Source organism: Mytilus galloprovincialis, chromosome 1, assembly GCF_965363235.1.
Source record: "Mytilus galloprovincialis chromosome 1, xbMytGall1.hap1.1, whole genome shotgun sequence".
NCBI lineage: Eukaryota > Metazoa > Mollusca > Bivalvia > Mytilida > Mytilidae > Mytilus > Mytilus galloprovincialis.
Window position 1 is genome coordinate 48,597,251 of NC_134838.1, and position 21,618 is coordinate 48,618,868.

At 33.2% G+C, this 21,618-nt stretch overlaps 1 protein-coding gene and 1 long non-coding RNA gene across 10 annotated transcripts in view; both read left to right on the forward strand.

The window, feature by feature from the left end:
- Positions 1-21,618, forward strand: part of LOC143076721 (protein MON2 homolog) — a 293,055-nt gene that overhangs the window by 71,430 nt on the left and 200,007 nt on the right. The window lies entirely within an intron of this gene.
- LOC143076815 (uncharacterized) overlaps positions 19,944-21,618 on the forward strand; it is a 151,421-nt gene continuing 149,746 nt past the window's right edge. Inside the window, exons 1-2 of the long non-coding RNA XR_012978795.1 lie at positions 19,944-20,075; positions 21,452-21,579. This is a non-coding gene — a long non-coding RNA (uncharacterized LOC143076815). The remainder of the gene's footprint in view (positions 20,076-21,451; positions 21,580-21,618) is intronic.

The following is a 21,618-nucleotide window of genomic DNA, read 5'->3' on the forward strand; positions in this document are numbered from 1 at the left end:
GTAATAAGTTGGGTTGTTTTTAGAAAATAATTGTTCTTACAACAAAATTGATTTGCCATCATGTGAAATTGTAATTGCAGATCTATATAGTTAAGATGGACTTTACACAGGTCACAAACCTCTCAGCACTTGAAGACATTATTTCATACTTCTGTCATAAAAATGTGTTATTTCATCTATAAAATTGTCATCCAATTGCATCACTTGTCACAAGAAAGGATATTGTTATTTGATAAAATGCTTATCAGGAATCCATGTGGAATTAAAAAAACTAAAATTGCATTTGTTATTTTCAAAAAGTTCAAGGAGATGTCAAAAGGAGGCCATGATGACAAGCTGTTTAGAAATTAAGATTTACTTTATAAACAGCAAAATATTCTTGAAAACCACCCTGTTTATAACTTTTTATGCATCATTTTTAGTTAGATATTTTTTCACTAGGATGATATGTTCTAGATCAACCATAGGTACCTTACAATACTTTTTTTTCCCTAAAGATCCATAGTTATTCTGTTAGAACCCATAAGAATTCATTAACAAGCCTTAGTGTTTCATGGGTGAAAGAAGTGTATACCCCAATGTCTAACATTGTATGATGATTCAGAGGTGTCTGTAAAATACATCAGCATGCCATGAATTAGAGTTTTAGTTTAGCATTTGGATTGGCATCTTCAAAGAAGTTATAAAATCTGAATTCAGAGAACAATACAAATTGAAAGCAATTGGTAGAGGAGTATGATGTAAAATAAAACTGATCACTCTATGCAGACTTTCCTTGAACAATCTGGAATAGAATACAAATTAAAAAACTACCCACCTTCGTAAAAATTTAAATTATACATATAAATTATATTTTGTTCCTTTTTTTCCTATTTTTCCTGAACTTTTCTGGCTACGTACATAAACAGAGAATTGAAGTGTTCCAGTGAAGTGTACAGCCAGTAGAAAAAATAAATTGCTTGTTGGCACTCAAGGAATAAAATCACATAGAAACATTGCAATCAAGTTTCTCACAAAACTAAAGACTTTTGTTCGTCTTATAAGAGGGGAGCGATAACATTATATGGTAATTCTGTTTTTATTTTGATTTGTTTTCATTATCACAATTTGTTTGATCTTTTTAATTATATTTTTCCTATTGATGTTATTTTAGATTTATTTATTAATTTTGATATAATTTTATATTGAGCTGATTTTGGTCTTGCTTGAGTCTACATCATGTTCATAAGGGATTACTATTAGGTGGCACTGCCACAGTTGCTGTGGCAGCAGGGTAAACTATTTGTAAAAAAAAAATCATAACTACAAAAGTATAAGTCCTGAAAATGCTTCATTACCTTGTAAGCAGATGTTTTATCTTATGTTATGTTATGTCTGTCATATGTCCATTGACCTTTACCTTATTTCTTTTTTTTAAGGTCCTTACTGGTCATATAGCTCTTCAACTGTTTCAGTTCTTATACATCCTTGGCTTTCATATATTTGGTTTTGAGCGTTCCTCATGAAGGTAAATCCAGTAAAGGGCTAATTATATTTAGTGTATGGTATGATTGTATGGTGTGTGTGTCTATTTAGAAGGGTTCATCTAACCTTGAATTCATTCACATAGACCATTGATAATGTTAAATTCATGTTATACTTGTAGTTAAAAACCTTACAAATTTGCAATCATAAATTCAATCGGCAGTAAAACAGGTGAGAAATTTTAGAGTGCACACTCTTGTTTGTTATATGTGTAGAATGTTGATATCATGTTCGAGTTCATTTTACACTAAATTATAGTTCTTCTGTCATTCTTAAGACAGGGAAATTTGAGTTGGTCTATCACCTTTACCTTATCTCATCCTAAAAGATGAGTTAGAGAAATTTCCATATCCTCTTCAAGCTTAAAGAGAAATCTGTTCTGTAACTTAAATTACTCTGCCATTTTGTACTTAGATTGGTCCGAATCACCATAGAATGTCTCAAAATATATTTAATAACTTCACTCAGAGCAACCAATCTGACCATCATAAGACACTAATTTAGATGTAATCTCTCTTGTTATTTGACCGTTAAGGATCAAACATTGTAAAGTCTAGTAAACTATAGACAATAGTACTGTACCAAAATAGCTTAAATGAAAAATTTGTAAGATTTTAATTTGCATATCTTTCAGTTACATTTTTGATAGTTGTGTCCTGATTTGTTGCCATATAATGGTTCTTATCATCTTTTTCTCATTAACTGCTGTCTACAGTTGTGTAAAGAATCATAAATGTCAAAATACCAATTAAAAGAATCCATATTTGTTCCTGTAAATTATTATTGCAACAACTTTGTACTGATTAAATGCAGCAATTGTCAGGAAGAAAGAAAACAGCAAGCTGAAAATTGTCTATCTTAATTATCATACCCTCATCACTTTTAGAAATCAATTAGCATACAAATGTTCTGATATATTTTATTTTGACTGGAAACTAATGGAATAAGTGTGAACTATTTTGACTCTTGTCTCTTATGCCATAGGCGGATCCAGGAGGAAGGCCCTGGGGGCCCTGGCCCCCCCTTTTGTGGGAAAAATTTGGTTGATTATATAGGGAATCATTGAAGCATGACTGGGGCGGCCCCCTCTTAGGTCTGACAGCGCCCCCCCCCCCCCCACCTGAGGAAAAGTTCTGGATCTGCCACTGTATGCATCTAATGTGGCATAATGCAAGATGTAGTGAAACTGATCTCTCAGGTAGCAGTGTTAACTGCAAAAGGTATTTGTATACAGCTTTATATTTCAGTACATGTATTCCATATCTTATATATCTATACTATTAAACGAGAAGACCTCATTTTGTGTGTCGCTTCTCTTCCTTCCACGATAAATTAATCGTCATGCCTCTGTGTTCTATAGGTAACATGCATAGTCGCATTTGTCATCCATTCTTATGATTATTCATATTGAATTATTTTGTGAGAAAAACGACAAAAAAGAAGTCCGGATATTGATTCCGTCATCAGACTGACTTTTAGTCATAGATAAGACTTCCGGTTTAAAACATGCACAAGTACAACCAATCGTATGATAGATAACAAAAATGAAAAATAAATAAGCTAATCAGAGCTTTCTCCATATCATGGTGTTCAGATCGCAAGAACCACAACTATTATACCTCCTTAGAGTGGACCATTATTTTTGCGTTTTAATATCTACATGTAAACTACGATTATACTACTTTAATATATAGAGACTCTGTATTTTGTCTACTGTTTTCTTTGAAGTGTTTACGAATTAAGGTATCATACCAGTTGCATTTAAAATAAGTAAAACATGTGGAAACAATAATGTGTCCATAGTACACGGATGCCACATCGGCACTATATTAACTTAGTTTCGAGTTGATTGGACGTCAACTTCATCAAAAACTACCTCAACCAAAAACTTTAAGCTAAAGCAGGACAGACGGACGAACGAACGAACGCACGGATGCACAGACTAGAAAACATAATGCCAATTAATGGGACATGCAAATCTATTGTTGAAAGTGAAAGTAGGGATTTGGCAAAAATGAAAGTAGGGTAGAGATTAGAGGGGGCAGGACCTTTTTCTGGACGTCGGGATTGGGTGTTTTTAAGCTCGGCATTTGGGGATTGGTCCTAACGGGATCCTGATCATCCTGTATTATATTTTTAGATTTCAGGATTTCGGGATTTGAATTTCTTTAAATTCTGCATCTTGGGATGTCATGTCATTAGCCGGGATTCCGGGATCCTTCCGACCACCCCTCAAATTAGCCTTAGTCGGTCTTCGTCATTTATACAAGATTCATATCCTACCATTTGCATGTCAATAAGGCTCTTAAAAGAAAAAGCACTGATGGATTGTCCTAGAAGCATATTTTATTATTTATAAGCAGTTACATTTATTTCATGTTTGAAGCGGTGCAAATTTTTTAATATAATTTGACATTTACAAAAAGATGTATTGTAGCAAAGGAGAAGAATAATTGTGATCTGAGGCCAGAAACAGGAAAATAATTGAATTAAACAGAAAAGAAACGCATATCGGACTTTTGAAAAAGGGAGTTGGATGATTTTTTTTTTTTTTTTTTAAATATTATGTATGGAGAATTTCATAAAAGGTATCAAAAGTTTTGATACCTTTTATGAAATTCTCCATACATAATATTTAAAAAAAAAAAAAAAAAATCATCCAACACAGTTCACAAGCTGTTTATGCCCGCGATTTCGCGGGTGTGTTCTAGTATATATATATACAGATACCCTATGGTCTGAATATTCCTTCCGACATCTGTCACTAGTCTTTGACATAATTATCATGGTTGTATGACAGCTTAACAAACTATATACATATTAGGTATATGTTATAATTTGGTAAATGTTATAATGCACCCTCTTCTAGCTTTATGTTTGCATTCATCTATAGATTATCCATCTGTTTGTACATCTGTATTTTTTCACTTGTCCGTTCTACAACAATGTTTTTCATTTACAATTTTTCATATACAGTACTACTTATAAACAGAAATTAAAACTTCATAATCCATCAGCAGCTTGTCAGTGATGTGTTAAGGGGTGTGCACTTTTCATAGCTGTCACACACCTACTTCCAGATTTCCAATTTAATTTTTAGCATGTTAAAAGTAATTAAATATATTTTGTCACATCTTTTTTCAAAAAGAACAGTACAGAACAGAATTACTTTATATTTGATCAACACCTTTATGACGATGAATTATAATGTGTAAGCAGTTTTCTGATCTGTCATTAATCTACTTCCTGGTTTCACATACTTGGAATTGTTAGTGGTGGTATGCATAGCTAAACAACATTATTATATTTAAGCCCTCGACATACCGGAGGGGGCATTCTTTTTTACCCTTGTCCATCTGTAGGTTTGTCCGTCCCTCTATCTTTAGTTTGCCTCAACTGAATGTTATGAAATTTAATTTGTACAGGATGTTTATTACTACAAAACACAGATCTAGTAAAAATTTGGGTAGCATCACTTTCAGGGTTCTTGAGTTATGTCCTTTTTAACTTTATATGCAAGCAGGGCTCTTGAGTTATGTCCTTTTATAACGTTACTAGAACACACCCGTATATCGCGGGTCCGTGACTGATTAAAGTATATAACTATGCGCAAGCCTTATTTTAGTATTAGTATTGTCATCTGATAAAGTCATGCTGATTATAAGATACACAGTTTTCTCTGCTTTCAAATTTTTCTGTTTGAACCCGTCGAACTGGAACTTTTCAATTATTGATAATATTAATTATTTGGAAAACAAAAGGTCCTGGAATGGAGTATTTTTTAATCAACAGCATTGTCCTATATTAGTTATAAATATTGAATTCTTTGATTCGCTGTATTATGTCATGTCCGCTAACAAATTGAAAACTGTACCTATACGCCTTATTTTAGTCCAGATTTTTAGTATTCGTATTGTTATCTTAGAAAGTCTAACTGATTAAAATACTACAATAGGTAACAATTTGACAATTAAGTAGTGTCAACCCTGTGATTATGACCCGTGTAATACTATATAGCATATTAATCCTGAATACACCGTTTGGTGGTGCGCCTGTCAGATGCGGAACGTACAGATAAGGTAATCGGTAACAGGTGAATATACTATTGGTATCGGTATCGGACTCGACCTGGAACTTCTTAATTATTGGCAATATTAATTACGTGGAAAACAAAAGGGTCTGGAGTGGTGTAATTTTTAGCTCACCTGGCCTAAAAGGCCATGTGAGCTTTTCTCATCACTTGGCGTCCGTCGTCGTTAACAATTTTTCAAACATCTTCTCCTCTGAAACTACTGAATGGATTTGAATGAAACTTAAAATGATTGTTCCTTAGATTATCCTGCACAAAGTGTGTGCTTCGATTTTTGATCCGTCAAAAAACATGGCCGCCGTTACTTAAAATAGAACATAGGGGTCAAATGCAGTTTTTGGCTTATATCTCAAAAACGGAAGCATTTAGAGCAAATCTGACATGGGGTAAAAATGTTCATTAGGTCAAGATCTATCAGCCCAGAAATTTTCAGATGAATCAAACAAACCATTGTTGGGTTGCTGCCACTTAATTGGTAATTTTAAGGAAATTTTGCAGTTTTTGGTCATTATCTTGAATATTATTATAGATGAAGATAAACTGTAAACAGCAAAAATGATCAGCAAAGTAAGATCTACAAATAGGTTAATATGACCAAAATTGTCAATTGACCCCTTAAGGGGTAAATGTCCTTTAATGACAATTTTTCACAATTTGTTCATCATATTTGCTAACTTTAAAAAATCTTCTCCTCTGAAACTACTGAATGGATTTGGATGAAACTTAGCATGATAGTTCCTTAGATTATCCTGCACAAAGTGTGTGCTTCGATTTTTGATCCGTCAGAAAACATGGCCGCCCTTACTTTAAATAGAACATAGGGTCAAAAGCAGTTTTTGGCTTATATCTCAAAAACGAAAGCATTTAGAGCAAATCTGACATGGGGTAAAAATGTTCATTAGGTCAAGATCTATCAGCCCTGAAATTTTCAGACGAATCAAACAAACCATTGTTGGGTTGCTGCCACTTAATTGGTAATTTTAAGGAAATTTTGCAGTTTTTGGTCATTATCTTGAATATTATTATAGATGAAGATAAACTGTAAGCAGCAAAAATGATCAGCAAAGTAAGATCTACAAATAGGTTAATATGACCAAAATTGTCAATTGACCCCTTAAGGGGTAAATGTCCTTTAATGACAATTTTTCACAATTTGTTCATCATATTTGCTAACTTTAAAAAATCTTCTCCTCTGAAACTACTGAATGGATTTGGATGAAACTTAGCATGATAGTTCCTTAGATTATCCTGCACAAAGTGTGTGCTTCGATTTTTGATCCGTCAAAAAACATGGCCGCCCTTACTTTAAATAGAACATAGGGTCAAAAGCAGTTTTTGGCTTATATCTCAAAAACGAAAGCATTTAGAGCAAATCTGACATGGGGTAAAAATGTTCATTAGGTCAAGATCTATCAGCCCTGAAATTTTCAGACGAATCAAACAAACCATTGTTGGGTTGCTGCCACTTAATTGGTAATTTTAAGGAAATTTTGCAGTTTTTGGTCATTATCTTGAATATCATTATAGATAAAGATAAACTGTAAACAGCAAAAATGATCAGCAAAGTAAGATCTACAAATAGGTTAATATGACCAAAATTGTCAATTGACCCCTTAAGGGGTAAATGTCCTTTAATGACAATTTTTCACAATTTGTTCATCATATTTGCTAACTTTAAAAAATCTTCTCCTCTGAAACTATTGAATGGATTTGGATGAAACTTAGCATGATAGTTCCTTAGATTATCCTGCACAAAGTGTGTGCTTCGATTTTTGATCCGTCAAAAAACATGGCCGCCCTTACTTTAAATAGAACATAGGGGTCAAATGCAGTTTTTGGCTTATATCTCAAAAACAAAAGCATTTAGAGCAAATCTGACATGGGGTAAAAATGTTCATTAGGTCAAGATCTATCAGCCCTGAAATTTTCAGACGAATCAAACAAACCATTGTTGGGTTGCTGCCACTTAATTGGTAATTTTAAGGAAATTTTGCAGTTTTTGGTCATTATCTTGAATATCATTATAGATAAAGATAAACTGTAAACAGCAAAAATGATCAGCAAAGTAAGATCTACAAATAAGTTAAATATGACCAAAATTGTCAATTGACCCCTTAACCCTTTAACCCCCAATCCCGCCTGTAGGCGTGATGGCGACAACCATTCTTTGATGGCCCGTATGACCCTCCATACTTTTTTTGAACTGCCCCAGCTGAACTGTCATGATAGCAGGGACTTCAACCAAGTAGTTCATGGTCCATCAACTCTTCTCAGATGTCTGTTCATGAAAATATGGCACTTTGAAAGCCGCTTAAGAGTTCAAAATCGGAAAAACATGAAAAGTAGCCAAAACCCGTGGGGGTGGGCATCTTTTGATGGCCACTACGTAACTGGAAGTGACTGTTGGCAAAAACTATTATCATATATGCATGCATAGGTGGTATAGGAACACGACGAGGTATACTATGGCCAATAGGAATCTAGTCTGTAAAATATAGGTCACCGTTTTGTCAAAAATCCATAAAAACGGACATTTAGGCAGACCTGACTTGACAATAATAATTCCCAAGCAAGACACTGAAGTCCAATATACTCCCAGCTAGCATGAATGGACTACTGTAACTATAGGGTAATACTTGAATGACAAAAAAACACAGTCGTGTCAGTGTTCACCTCTCAAGGTCGTTTTGAAATCGGAAAATAGACGGAAAATCACCATTTTTCACTGGGGGTGGGTTCAAACCCACGAGAAAATATTGCACCTCCCACCCCACCCCCCACCCATGCCATCCGCCCCCAAATCCCAATAAGTAGTTTAATAGATGAGCATCAGTTACAGCATCAGGAGTTTGCTCATTTGCATATAATTTGCATATGTTTGCAAATTTTCGAAAATGCCTGATTTTCCAAAAATGTCTTGGGGGCGAATGAGTTAAGGGGTTATTGTCCTTTAATGACAATTTTTTCACAATTTGTTCATCATATTTGCTAACTTTAAAAAATCTTCTCCTCTAAAACTACTCAACCAAATTCAACCAAACTTCAACTGAATGATCAGTAGGGTGTATAAAATAAAGTTTGTGTTTTATTTTCTATTTTGTCTAAAAACATGGCCGTCATGGCTAAAAATAGAACACAGGGTAAAATGCAGTTTTTGGCTTATATCTAAAAAACTCCAGCATTTAGAGCAAATAAGACTGAAGTTAAAATATTTATTAGGTCAAGGTCTACCTGTCCTGAAATTTTCAATTTGCAATTTGCAAAAAAAATAATTTGTTGTGCTACTTCCAAAAAATAGAAAATATTCTGACCAGAAAAAAAACCATGTCCCCCTACAAGTTAAATGGTAGGTCAAAGTATGGCCTCCAAGGTCAGATGACACCTACCAGTTGGGCATGTACAAGTCAGGAGCCTGTAATTCAGTGGTTGTCGTTTGTTGCTGTGTTATTTATTTGTTTTTCGTTCATTTATTTGTATCTTAATTCGGCTGTTAGTTTTGTCGATTGAATTGTTTTACATTTGTCATTTCGGGGCCTTTTATAGCTGACTATGCGGTATTGGCTTTGCTCATTGTTGAAGGCTGATTGGTGACCTATAGTTGTTAATTTCTGTGTCATTTGGTCTCTTGTTTAGAGTTGGTCTCATTGGCAATTACACCAAATCTTCTTTTTTTGTATAAAGTTTGTTACATAAGGCATTTATAAACCAAGTATGCAGCATCCAGGTCTACTACCTTCTGAAATATACAGCTTTTAAGTCAAGAGCTAACACTGTCGCTGTCATCTCCAGATCACTACCCTTAAGTCTTGTTTTCTGTGACAGAAGTTGCAGGCAAGACAAAAATTGCTCTTATTGTGGCTGTCATTTTTAATGAAATCCAAGTGAACAACGTTAAATTTTCGTGGTCAAGTCCATATCTCAGATACTATAAGCAATAAGTCTAGTAGATTTGGTGTATAGAAGAACTGTAAAGTGTACATGTCCAACTGGCAGGTGTCATCTCACCTTGACCTCATTTTCATGGTTCAGTGGTTATAGTTAAGTTTTTGTGTTTTGGTCTGTTTTTCTTATACTATATGCAATAGGTCTACTAAAATTGGTGTATAGAATGATTGTAAGGTGTACAGGTCTAGCTGACAGGTGTCATCTAACCTTGACCTCATTTTCATAATTCAGTGGTCAAAGTTAACTTTTTTAGTTTTGGTCTATTTTTTTAATACTTTATGCATTAGGTCAACTATATTTGGTGTATGAAAATATTTTATGATCTATATGTCGGTTACGCAGGTTTTATTTGAACTTGACCTCATTTTCACAGTCCATTGCTAAGTTTTAAGTGTTTGTGTTTTGGTCTCATTTTCTTTATTTATAAACAGTAAGTCATATATATTTGTAATATTGAAGAATTGTTAGCTGTACATGTTTGCCTGGCATGGTTCAATATGTTCAATAAGGCATTGTTTACCAGGTGAGCGATTCAGGCTCTTGAGAGCCTCTTGTTAATCTACACCTTTGTACTATATTAGTTATATATAAAGTTGAATTTTTTTATTCGTCGTTTTTACGTGATGACGGCTGACAAATTGGACCTCGTAATTTTAGTACTATAGATATGCAAGCAGGGCATGTACATCATCTGTGTCTCATTGGCACATTCTCCACTTTAAAATTCTTCTTGAAATGTTTTGAAACTTGAAATTTACTTTTCTAAACGTAAGAAATACTCAGCAGCTGAAGAAATTTTGTTTCTTGAATTTTACTGTTAAACATGATAAATAGACTTAGGTTTTGTCAATCTTTATCAACATTAAAATTTTACACTGACAGCAGGAATTGCAGGCAAAATTCAGGATTCCATGTAACTCTTTGTGAAGTTTTTTATGTAAAGCTATGGCAATGTTTTTCCCTAAAAAATTCTCCATTTATATGTCTCCAACGCTAAGTAACTGGGTTTTAGAGTGTCAACTTAACTCAACCATGTCCAACCATCAATCTTTCTGGCACTGACAATTGTCGAGTATTTTGTTATGTTGGCAATTTTAGCTAATTTATAGAACATTATATATATTGTAAATAAAATAATGATGATTCTGTAATGATTTAATCTGTTCTGGTGGACTAATTTTTAGTTGAATTCACTGAGCCCAGTGGAATTTCTTTTGTAATGCCTTTTGATCAGAGCTGAGATTTGGAACCTAGGAGTATATTATGAAGATTCATTAATAGTTATCCCACAAGGACACGGTGTGTTGTATAAGATCACCCCGATGGCCGGAGCAGGATAACTAATTTACATCCCAGATGTTTTAGATTAGACAAATAAAACATTTACAATTCATAAAATCTAGTTTAAAACGCCACACAACCATTACAATATACTTTTTATACATGTATTTCTATATGATGTATACCCTTTATGACCCCCAAACAGGATGAGTCGATATCAAACAATGTCAACTCGCCCCACTTGCCAATCGGCCCACACTATATTGCCACTTTAAAAAAAAATCGCCCCACTCTTGGATACGGACTTGCCCCACTTTTGAAAATGACAGATATTGCATTTTGTTCTTGTTTACTGACTTTTCGAGGAATTATGGACCTATTTGTAAGAAGGCTGCAGGCAGGGGTATTTGTGTTGTACCCACACCTCTAGTTATATATTTTTATGCCCCACCTACAATAGTAGAGGGGCATTATGTTTTCTGGTCTGTGCTTCTGTCCGTTCGTCTGTGCGTCCGTTCGTCCCACTTCAGGTTAAAGTTTTTGGTCAAGGTAGTTTTTGATGAAGCTGAAGTCCAATCCACTTGAAACTTAGTACACATGTTTCCCATGATATGATCTTTATAATTTTTATGCCAAATTATAGTTTTGACCCCAATTTCATGGTCCACTGAACATAGAAAATGAAAGTGCAAAGTTCAGGTTAAAGTTTTTGGTCAAGGTAGTTTTTGATGAAGTTAAAGTCACATCTACTTGAAACTTAGTACACATGTTCCCTATGATATGATCTTTCTAATTTTAATTCCAAACTAAAGTTTTGACCCCAATTTCATGGTCCACTGAACATAGCAAATTATAGTGTGAGTGGGGCATCCATGTACTATGGACACATTTTTGTTTTAATTTTTTTTTGCCGAAATAATTTATATTGTTTAAGTTGTACAAAATTGTGCTTTCTTGTTGACCAGCAGTTTCAAACAAAAAAAAACAATGTAAGCATTAAATAGACCTGATGTTATTAAATTATATCATATACCTTTGATTGATCATGCAGACTTATGAAGGAAAACATATTCAAGTTACAATAAATTAAACGATTGTCGCCTGACCGCATTTGACAATTCCCAGTAGTTTGCAATGAAACATTCAATCACTATTTGTTAAATTGATTATTTTGACAGGGCATGAAGCTTGGTTCTTTTGGTGTGAATAATGTATTTTTTGCATGCAAACATTTATATTGTCAGTAATGACTGTTGCTGTATTTTTCTTTGATGACACTAATTTTGTCATAAGCTCGATTTTGCATGTCAGAAACTACCCATGTCTACCATGTACAAAGAACAAACACTCAGTAATTATTCTTAAATGTATTTTTGTCAAAATTATAACAGATACTATTGATTATCAATATACCATTAATATCAAAAAAACTTTATTACAAACATCATTGTGGATCAAAACATGTTGACTAAAGTATATTATTTCCCCACAAGGTTTTCAATCTGTTTGTTTGTTTATCAGATGTCAAAATTGGTTGAAGAACTCAGGCAATTCAGAACTTCAATAGGCATTTCATGTTGCCCTATATAAATCCCAAATGAATATTAATGATGTTTGCTTGATATAGGGTTTCATTATGATTGTTAGCAGTTGGAAAGGTGGGGGAAGATTAATCCAGGGGAGCAATAAAAAACGAGTTGAATAAAATTTGTAATGTCCAATGGAAACAACCTATAAATGGAAGAGGATAAATTAGAATTCTTTAATTAAGACAAAGTATAGGGTCAATTATACTTGGTAATGTATTTATCAAGTCAGAATTTATTAAATTGGTTTAAGTTGCACTGTTGGCATACAAGATGTTAAAGTCGGTACGTATAGTTGCATACAGGTTGATTATGATGTGACCTTGGTTTCATCGAAACCTATACAATTCACATTTTGGGAAGTTTACCTTGAAGCACAAAATAAGCATCAGAAAATGTTCAGTTAGATTTTAGAAGATTTTGCAAGAAAACAATATAGTCAGGTATGATTTTTGTTCTGAAAATGACATATCAAACCTCAAGCGCATGTATGATTGAAATATAATCTGAATGACCATAGTGTCAATAGCACTAACTTTGGCTTCAGAACATAAGTCAGGTGACTAGACTCTTGGAGCCTCTTGTTTCTTTTCTGATTTTTTTTAACAAAAATATTGACAATCCGATTTGGAAAATAAGTATTAGTGTTGTGATTAAATATTAAAGCTGGTTTTTAACCAAACTAATTGTGGTTTGGTGAATTCATTGAACAGTCAAATGATTTAATGTAATCTTTTAGTTTAAGTGGAAACAAATGACCTGTAACTTAAACATTGCCTTGTGCAATACTTCACCTTTTTAATGATGCAAGAAATTATTCTGAGAAGAAAGAAGATAATTATTCTTACAGTAGTTCTTGTATATATAAAATATCTGTTTGATTGTGTGTTCATTAAAGCATTAAAATTTTAACAGTTTGTCATTAGTTTTGATTGTTTTTTAATGATAGACATTGTGTTTTTATGCATCTGGTTAATGCTGATTATTGAAAGAGTATAAAACAGTAAATTTCAGCAGGCAGCCTGCAACCAAACGAACTTTGAGATATCTCCTAAATTTATGAAAAAATATTTTCAGGAGCTCTTTCTGCATCTTTAACAAGTACACTGGCTAAAAACTGCAACACACAAACAGGGTTTAGATGTGTGCAGTGAGTCACTCACCATTCCAGAGTAATGCCCCTTTATAACTTGGAAAGTTGCAAATTTTTTTTTTCTACACTCCCAACAAGTTTTCTTCATCCAAATTTTATTTTTCTCATACACAATGCTTATAACTGCAACACACAGACAGAATTAAAATTTGGGAAGTATGTCATTAAGGGTTCAAGAGGTATGCCCTTTTCAACTTGAAAAATTGCAAAACTTAAATGTGATCATTTGTGTCCTCAGATATGATCTTCTTTTATTCTATCTTGCCATATTTACACAAAAAAAAAGACCATTTTGTTTTCAAAACCATAGATGTTCTTAGTTTATCACCTACAGAATGTTATGAACATACACCTAATATATAGAGTTAAAGGTTCAGGCTTTGCTGATATTATCGATTGTATTGCAACAAGCCAACAACGTTTGTAACATTCATTTTGATTGGATAATGTCACTTTTTTACATGGCATCAATTGACGTACGTGCAAGCGCGGACGCCATATGACAGATTTTAATTACATAATTTAACATTGTTTTCTGTCAGTTTCATTAGAATGGAGATAACAATATTGTTTTTTAAGGTCTGACGGCATCAATTGGGGATTTGATGGTCACAAATACCTGTTAACTGTCTCCTCTAACACGTCGCAAGTAAACTTAGTTTGCGACCATCAAATCCCCAATTGATGCCGTCGGAGCTTAAAATACAATACAGTTATCTCTTAAATGTCCCTCTGGTATCTTTAGCCCCTCTTTTCGGAAGAGCAGGGATTGTTTTTGTGTTGCTACTGTACCACAGTCACAAAAATTCCATCTAAAACAAACCACTGAGTTAAAACTATATGATTATATGTTATTAGCAAGAAGTTAAAACTATATGATTATGTTATTATTACTCTACTTTCCGCTATATAGATGACGTTCTTTCACTAAACAATTCAAAATTTGGTGACTATGTGGAACGCATCTATCCCATCGAATTGGAGATAAAGGATACTACAGATACAGTTAAGTCAGCTTCATATCTTGACTTACATCTAGAAATTGACAATGAGGGTCGGTTGAAGACAAAACTTTACGACAAAAGGGATGATTTCAGCTTTCCAATTGTGAACTTTCCATTTCTAAGTAGCAACATTCCAGCAGCACCTGCATACGGGGTATATATCTCTCAATTGATACGATATTCCCGTGCTTGCATTTCCTATCATGATTTTCTTGATAGAGGGTTACTGCTCACAAGGAAGCTATTAAATCAAGAGTTCCAAATGGTGAAGTTGAAATCATCCCTTCGTAAATTTTACGGACGCCATCACGAGTTGGTTGACCGTTATGGAATAACCATTTCACAAATGATATCGGATATGTTCCTCACGTCGTAACTACAATCCCCTTCCCTTTCATGAATTTGACCTACCGAATTAGACTATTTACCGGATTTGTAATCACATAAGCAACACGACGGGTGCCGCATGTGGAGCAGGATCTGCTTACCCTTCCGGAGCACCTGAGATCACCCCTAGTTTTTGGTGGGGTTCGTGTTGTTTATTCTTTAGTTTTCTATGTTGTGTCATGTGTAGTATTGTTTTTCTGTTTGTCTTTTTCATTTTTAGCCATGGCGTTGTCAGTTTGTTTTAGATTTATGAGTTTGACTGTCCCTTTGGTATCTTTCGTCCCTCTTTTATTAGCAAGATGCTATATTTGTCAAATCACAGTAATTTAAATGACCAAGTCACTCAGCAACGACACTGATTGCAGCTATTTCACTTTATTTTATAAGACTTCATTTAGAATTGTGAGAAATACAACCATAATGAATCTTGATCAAAAGTCACTTGTTTGTATTATAGGGTTGGTCATAGTCTCATGATGTTTAAAAAAAGCTATTCGATGATTGTAGTTTATAGTGGTCTTGTCCATTGAGTATTAATAGTTTATTAAACCTCAACAAGAAATATTCTGTAAAGTTAAAGTTTATTAAAAGACGACTGTCATGATTTGGTCAAATATAACATTGGAGAGGCCCTCTTTTAAAATAGAATATATATGACATTATAAATAATTACAGCACAAATATTTATTGAAGTAATAGGATTGTCCAAGTTTTGTATTGCTGTCTAAAAGGAAGAGATTTTGTCTATTTCCTCGGAGGAAACTCTTCAACTTATAAAATTAACAACAATTTGAATTGGTTTTAATTGAGTCTTATTTTAGACACATTTATTTATAGTGGATTGGGAAACAAGTTATAGTTGAGTCTTGTTAGTAATTTGTGATGCTTCAGTAATGAAACAAGATTTTGAAGATTGTGTAGTTGTTGTCTCCCTTTAAATGATATATGAAGACTATTTTTACTTCGCCATTCTTTACTTGAGAATCAGCACATTACATATCAGATATAACATTTATATTAATGAATTTAGTCCTGAATTATTCAGAATAGCCATGCATATTGCACAAACTTTCTATTTTTGTTAATTTTGATGCATTTCATACTGTCTGACTTTTTGTTTGTTTTTGGAAAAATATATAATTTTGAACGTCAGTAACCACAATTCTTAGATTTACAAGTTAAATGCCTTCCAGCTATTTTTACATGGTACAGTTGCATATCATCATCAATATTACCTTTCATAATATAATTGATCAATTAGTTGCATTTGAAAAGATATCGTTGGAAATTATTTGATATTCCAATGATAAATGGTATGAAATGACATCTTTCTGCTGTATTTTGCCTTTAGAAAATTTTAAGAAGTTTGGATTAAATTGCTTCCTTTATATGGAAAAACTTCAGTAATTGATTTATATTATTATATATATTTAAGAATGACAGGTCCAAACCAAATTCTATATTGAATTTAAGACTTGTGTAGTGTATAATCTACTAAATGTACATTACATAACTTGTCAGTTTGGACTCAGCAATTTATTCTCAGGCTTTGGACAGTAAAAAAATTGAATATCAATAATATGAGTGTCAGGTTCTCAGTAAGAATACATGTTTCTTATTGTTTGTTCCTCATAATGTCTATAGTAAAGTACATTCATTTGGACTCTTGTTGATAATTGTCTCATTGGCAATCGTTACCGCATCTCTTTATTTTATATTATATGAGATGAATAAAATACGAAAATGTCATCAGTGTAAGGAAGTGTTTATGCCCAGCCTATGCAAGTTTAGGGCATTATATTTTCTAGTTTGTACCTGTATCTGTGTGTTCATATAAGCATCCCTCCGTTGATAACCAAAAAAATTCTATTGTTCTTTACCTTTGGTTTGATTTCATGTGACTCTCAAAATGACCTGGATGCTTCATACTTTGTATATGGATGTCTCATATTATGAAGTTTCCTTCAGTCACAAGTCCAATGTCCTTGACCTTATTTTCATGGTTCAGTGACTACTTTAAAAAAAAGTTAAGATTTTTTGTATTGTTAAATTCTTTCTTATTATAAGCAATAGGATAACTCATCATGCCTCAGACAGTTTTCACTTGACCTCGACCTCATTTCATGGATCAGTGAACAAGGTTAAGTTTTGGTGGTCAAGTCCATATCTCAGATACTATAAGCAATAAGTCTAGTATATTCCGTGTATGCAAGGACTGTAAGGTGTACATGTCCAACTGGCAGGTGTCATCTGACCTCATTTTCATGGTTCATAATGGTCAAAGTTAAGTTTTTGAGTTTTGGTCTTTTTTTCTAATACTATATGCAATAGGTCTTCTATATTTGGTGTCTGGAATGATTGTAAGGTGTACATGTCTAGCTGGGAGGTGTCATCTGACCTTGACCTCATTTTCATGGTTCAGTGGTCAAAGTTAAGTTTTTGTCGAGCCTGCAACTTTTGTTGCAGAAAGCTCGACATAGGGTAGTGATCCGGCGGCGGCGGCGGCGGTGTTAGCTCACTTCTTAAAAGCTTTATATTTCAGAAGGTGGAAGACCTGGATGCTTCATACTTTGTATATAGATGCTTCATGTTACGAAGTTTCCGTCAGTCACATGTCCAATGTCCTTGACCTCATTTTCATGGTTCAGTGACCACTTGAAAAAAAAGTTCAATTTTTTTGTAATGTTGAATTCTCTCTTATTATAAGTAATAGGATAACTATATTTGGTATGTGCGTACCTTGCAAGGTCCTCATGTCTGTCAGACAGTTTTCACTTGACCTCGACATCATTTCATGGATCAGTGATCAAGGTTAAGTTTTGGTGGTCAAGTCCATATCTCAGATACTATAAGCAATAGGGCTAGTATATTTGGTGTATGGAAGGACTGTAAGGTGTACATGTCCAACTGGCAGGTGTCATCTGACCTTGACCTCATTTTCATGGTTCAGTGGTTATAGTTAAATTTTGTGTTTTGGTCTGTTTTTCTCATACTATATGCAATAGGTCTACTATATTTGTTGTATGGAATGATGGTAAGGTGTACATGTCTAGCGGGCAGATGTCATGTGACCTTGACCTCATTTTCATGGTTCAGTGGTCAAAGTTAAGTTTTTGAGTTTTGGTCTTTTTATCTAATATTGTATGCCATAGGTCAACTATATTTGGTGTATGGAAATATTTTATGATCTTTATGTCAGTCGCGCAGGTTTTATTTGACGGTGACCTCATTTTCACGGTTCATTGCACAGTGTTAAGTTTTTGTGTTTTGGTCTATTTTTCTTAAACTATAAGTAATGGGTCAACTATATATGTTGTATGGAAGCATTGTTAGCTGTGCATGTTGCCTGGCATGGTTCATCTGACCTTGACCTCATTTTCAAGGTTCATTGGTCTTTGTTTAGTTATCTTGGTTAATGTTAAGTTTATGAGACAGTTGTAATAAAACTAAGCTTTATACTTAGAACTATCAATATAATATCAATGATTAGTATAGAAGGCGAGACATTTCAGCGTGTGCACTCTTGTTGAGTTTTGGTCTTTTTTTCTAATACTATATGCAATAGGTCAACTATATTTGGTGTATGGAAATATTTTATGATCTATATGTCAGTCACTCAAGTTTTATTTGACCTTGACCTCATTTTCATGTTTCATTGCTTAGTGTTAAGCTTTTGTGTTTTGGTCTTTTTTTTCTTAAAGTATAAGCAATAGATCAACTGTATTTGTTGTATGGAAGAATTTTTAGCTGTACATGCCTGCCTGGCATGGTTCATCTGACCTTGACCTCCTTTTCATGGTTCATTGGTCAATGTTTAGTTTTCTCGGTAAATGTTAAGTTTATGTGACAATTGTAATAAAGGTTTGTATTTAGGACTATCAACATGATATCAATGATTAGTAAAGAAGGCGAGACATTTCAGCGTGTGAACTCTTGTTTATTTGTTATAATGATTTGTATATCAGACAGTTTGAATTGTTTTATATTTTTTTAAAGTTTGATGTGCAGTATGGGTTTTACTCAAGGATTAAAGGCTGTACAGTGACCCATAATTGCTAACTTCTACGTCATTTGGTTTCTGGTGGAGATTTGTATTATAGTCAATCATACCACATCTTCATATTTTCATAAGGCTTGTGCTGTATACAGTTTCTCTCTATATTTGATTAAAATGCTCAAGATTTTGTATAAATTTGTCATTTTATTGTTTCTACCAAGAAATCATTGCTATTTAACATGTAAATAGGAAATGCTTTTTGCACAAACTACATCTTGTATTCTTTTATTTTATTGAAGAACATAAATTCATGTCTGCAAATTGGAGACAAAATGAAATAGATTGATGTTAAGACCAATTAGCAGGCCTCTGTCTCCTTTATCTGTTTCAAGGGTACTTGATTTAGTTGTTTTGTTTTACAGTTGCATTTTATTGAACATACACATTCCTGGTATTTCCCTTGTACAGGGTCAAAAGTGGAAAGAAAATTGAATCTTTTGGATTTTCAATATTTAAGAGAATAGTTTAATATTTTTAAAGATAAATGTATTCATGAGCTAGTTAAATGTAAAATAATAAGAAAATTAATACACTAAAATGAAATTGTGAATTTATTTACATGTAAGATTGAAATCTTGTAATCTGGTATACTGTGAATTCATTATTATTTGTTGGACACCAATTTTCATGGATTTTGTGGGTACTGGTGAACCAAGAATTTACATACTCATCTAATTATAAATTTTCTATAGGCTTTGTATGCAGAGATTGGCAAAACCACAGAATCAAATATCAAGAAAAGTGCAACTTTCCTTCATCCATGAAATTTGATACCCACAAAATAAATGAATCCACAGTATCTAGTACATCTGTATATGGTATAGTTGTTTCATTTAAATGTCAATGTCTAATTTTCTAAGTAAAAAATGGTTGTATTGTGTTAAGGTAAAACAACACATGCTTTGTACAGTATGCTCAATATTCAGGATTACATGTTATAATTCCAGGTCAGAATTGTATTGAAGAAAAAAGAGCCAGATGACTTATTCCTTGGAAAGATACAATTGTATGTACAGATTTCTGGATCAATTTAGATTTTGGTTTTACAGTAAGCTTTCTTATGCATTTTAAATTGTTATATATATTTGTCTATGATCTTATTATATATGGTTAATAAAGACAACAGTAGTATACTGCTGTTGAAAAGTCATTAATCTATTGAAAGAAAACAAATCCAGGTTAAAAACTAAAACCAAGGGAAATACATCAACTATCATACAAAAACAAAGGAACAACAGAAACACTATAGTACAACAACAAAAACAACCCCACCAACATACATAGAAATAGACTACTTGATAACAACTGCCATATTCCTGACTTGATTTTAAGGACAACCTCTGCATGTTTTATTCTATGTTGATGGATTGCTGCTATACACCCTATCCTTTTATTCATACTCTTAAATGAAGTATCATATGTAAGCATAAGTCCTGTCACAAGTCGCTTTCAATTGCATGATTATAATACTCAGCAATACAAATCATTCAGATTTATGAGTCTCAAAGCCAAATAGAATTGCTTCAACTCATCTTCAAATAGACATTTCTTCCACATGTATGCTGGCTTATCGAAAATAATGCTCATTTGATTGTCTTCAAGGAACTTATTAATTTGGAATTCATCATAATTTCAAGATAAGCTAATATGTTCTGATTTGAATTAATTTCATTGACATTATTATCACACCTCTCCAGACTTTATTGACAATTAAGTGCCACTGTTATTAAATGACTGATTTGTATGATCCTCAATCAGTACAATCTTCTATCATATTTTCAGTTTGACTTTTTTCATTTGTTTTTTTAAGTGTTTGTTTGACAGTGTTTAACAGCACTATACACAATTGGATGGCTGTTATTTTTGTTTTTTTTAAGGAATCCAAAGGGAAATGTTTCTGTTAGTTATGCTTTTGTCTTTGATAAAGGGCATACTGTGGATTCATTATTATTCCTTTGATAGCGATTTTTGTAAATTTCCTGGGTACAGGTGAACCACAAAAATAAATGTTCACGAAATGACAAATTTTCTATAGGTAATTTTCTGTATGCAAGCTTTCGCAATGAAATTAAATATACAAGAATATTGAAGTTTTTCTTCATTCATGAAATTTGGTTAACACGAAAATCTATAACTCCACAATATAGTAAAATGTAGTAAATATTATTGTGTTCCTTTTTATACCCGTGCATACTGAACTCCACAATATAGTAAAATGTAGTAAATATTATTGTGTTCCTTTTTATACCCGTGCATACTGTACTGCATATACAACTTTTAGGTATATAGAGATCCTTAAGTCTGTTTGTTGTTGTTTTCATCCATCCACCTTTCATTCCCAACTCCTTTTAAAATTTGTGAGTAGATTTTAATGAAATGTTCAGCATATCATTAATATTTAATGGCATTGTGTATTTCTTTTAGCCTCAATAAAGTGCCAGGTGTAGTTGAAACTATGGTGTGCTGTTTCTAGTGATGCAGCTACAGCCATAAAGGAGGTATCAACAACTATTGCAGCTTGATATTTGTGAGGTTAAGAGGAATTGCTATTTGTAAGTCTATGATGTTTGGCATGCAGTTCTATTGATATT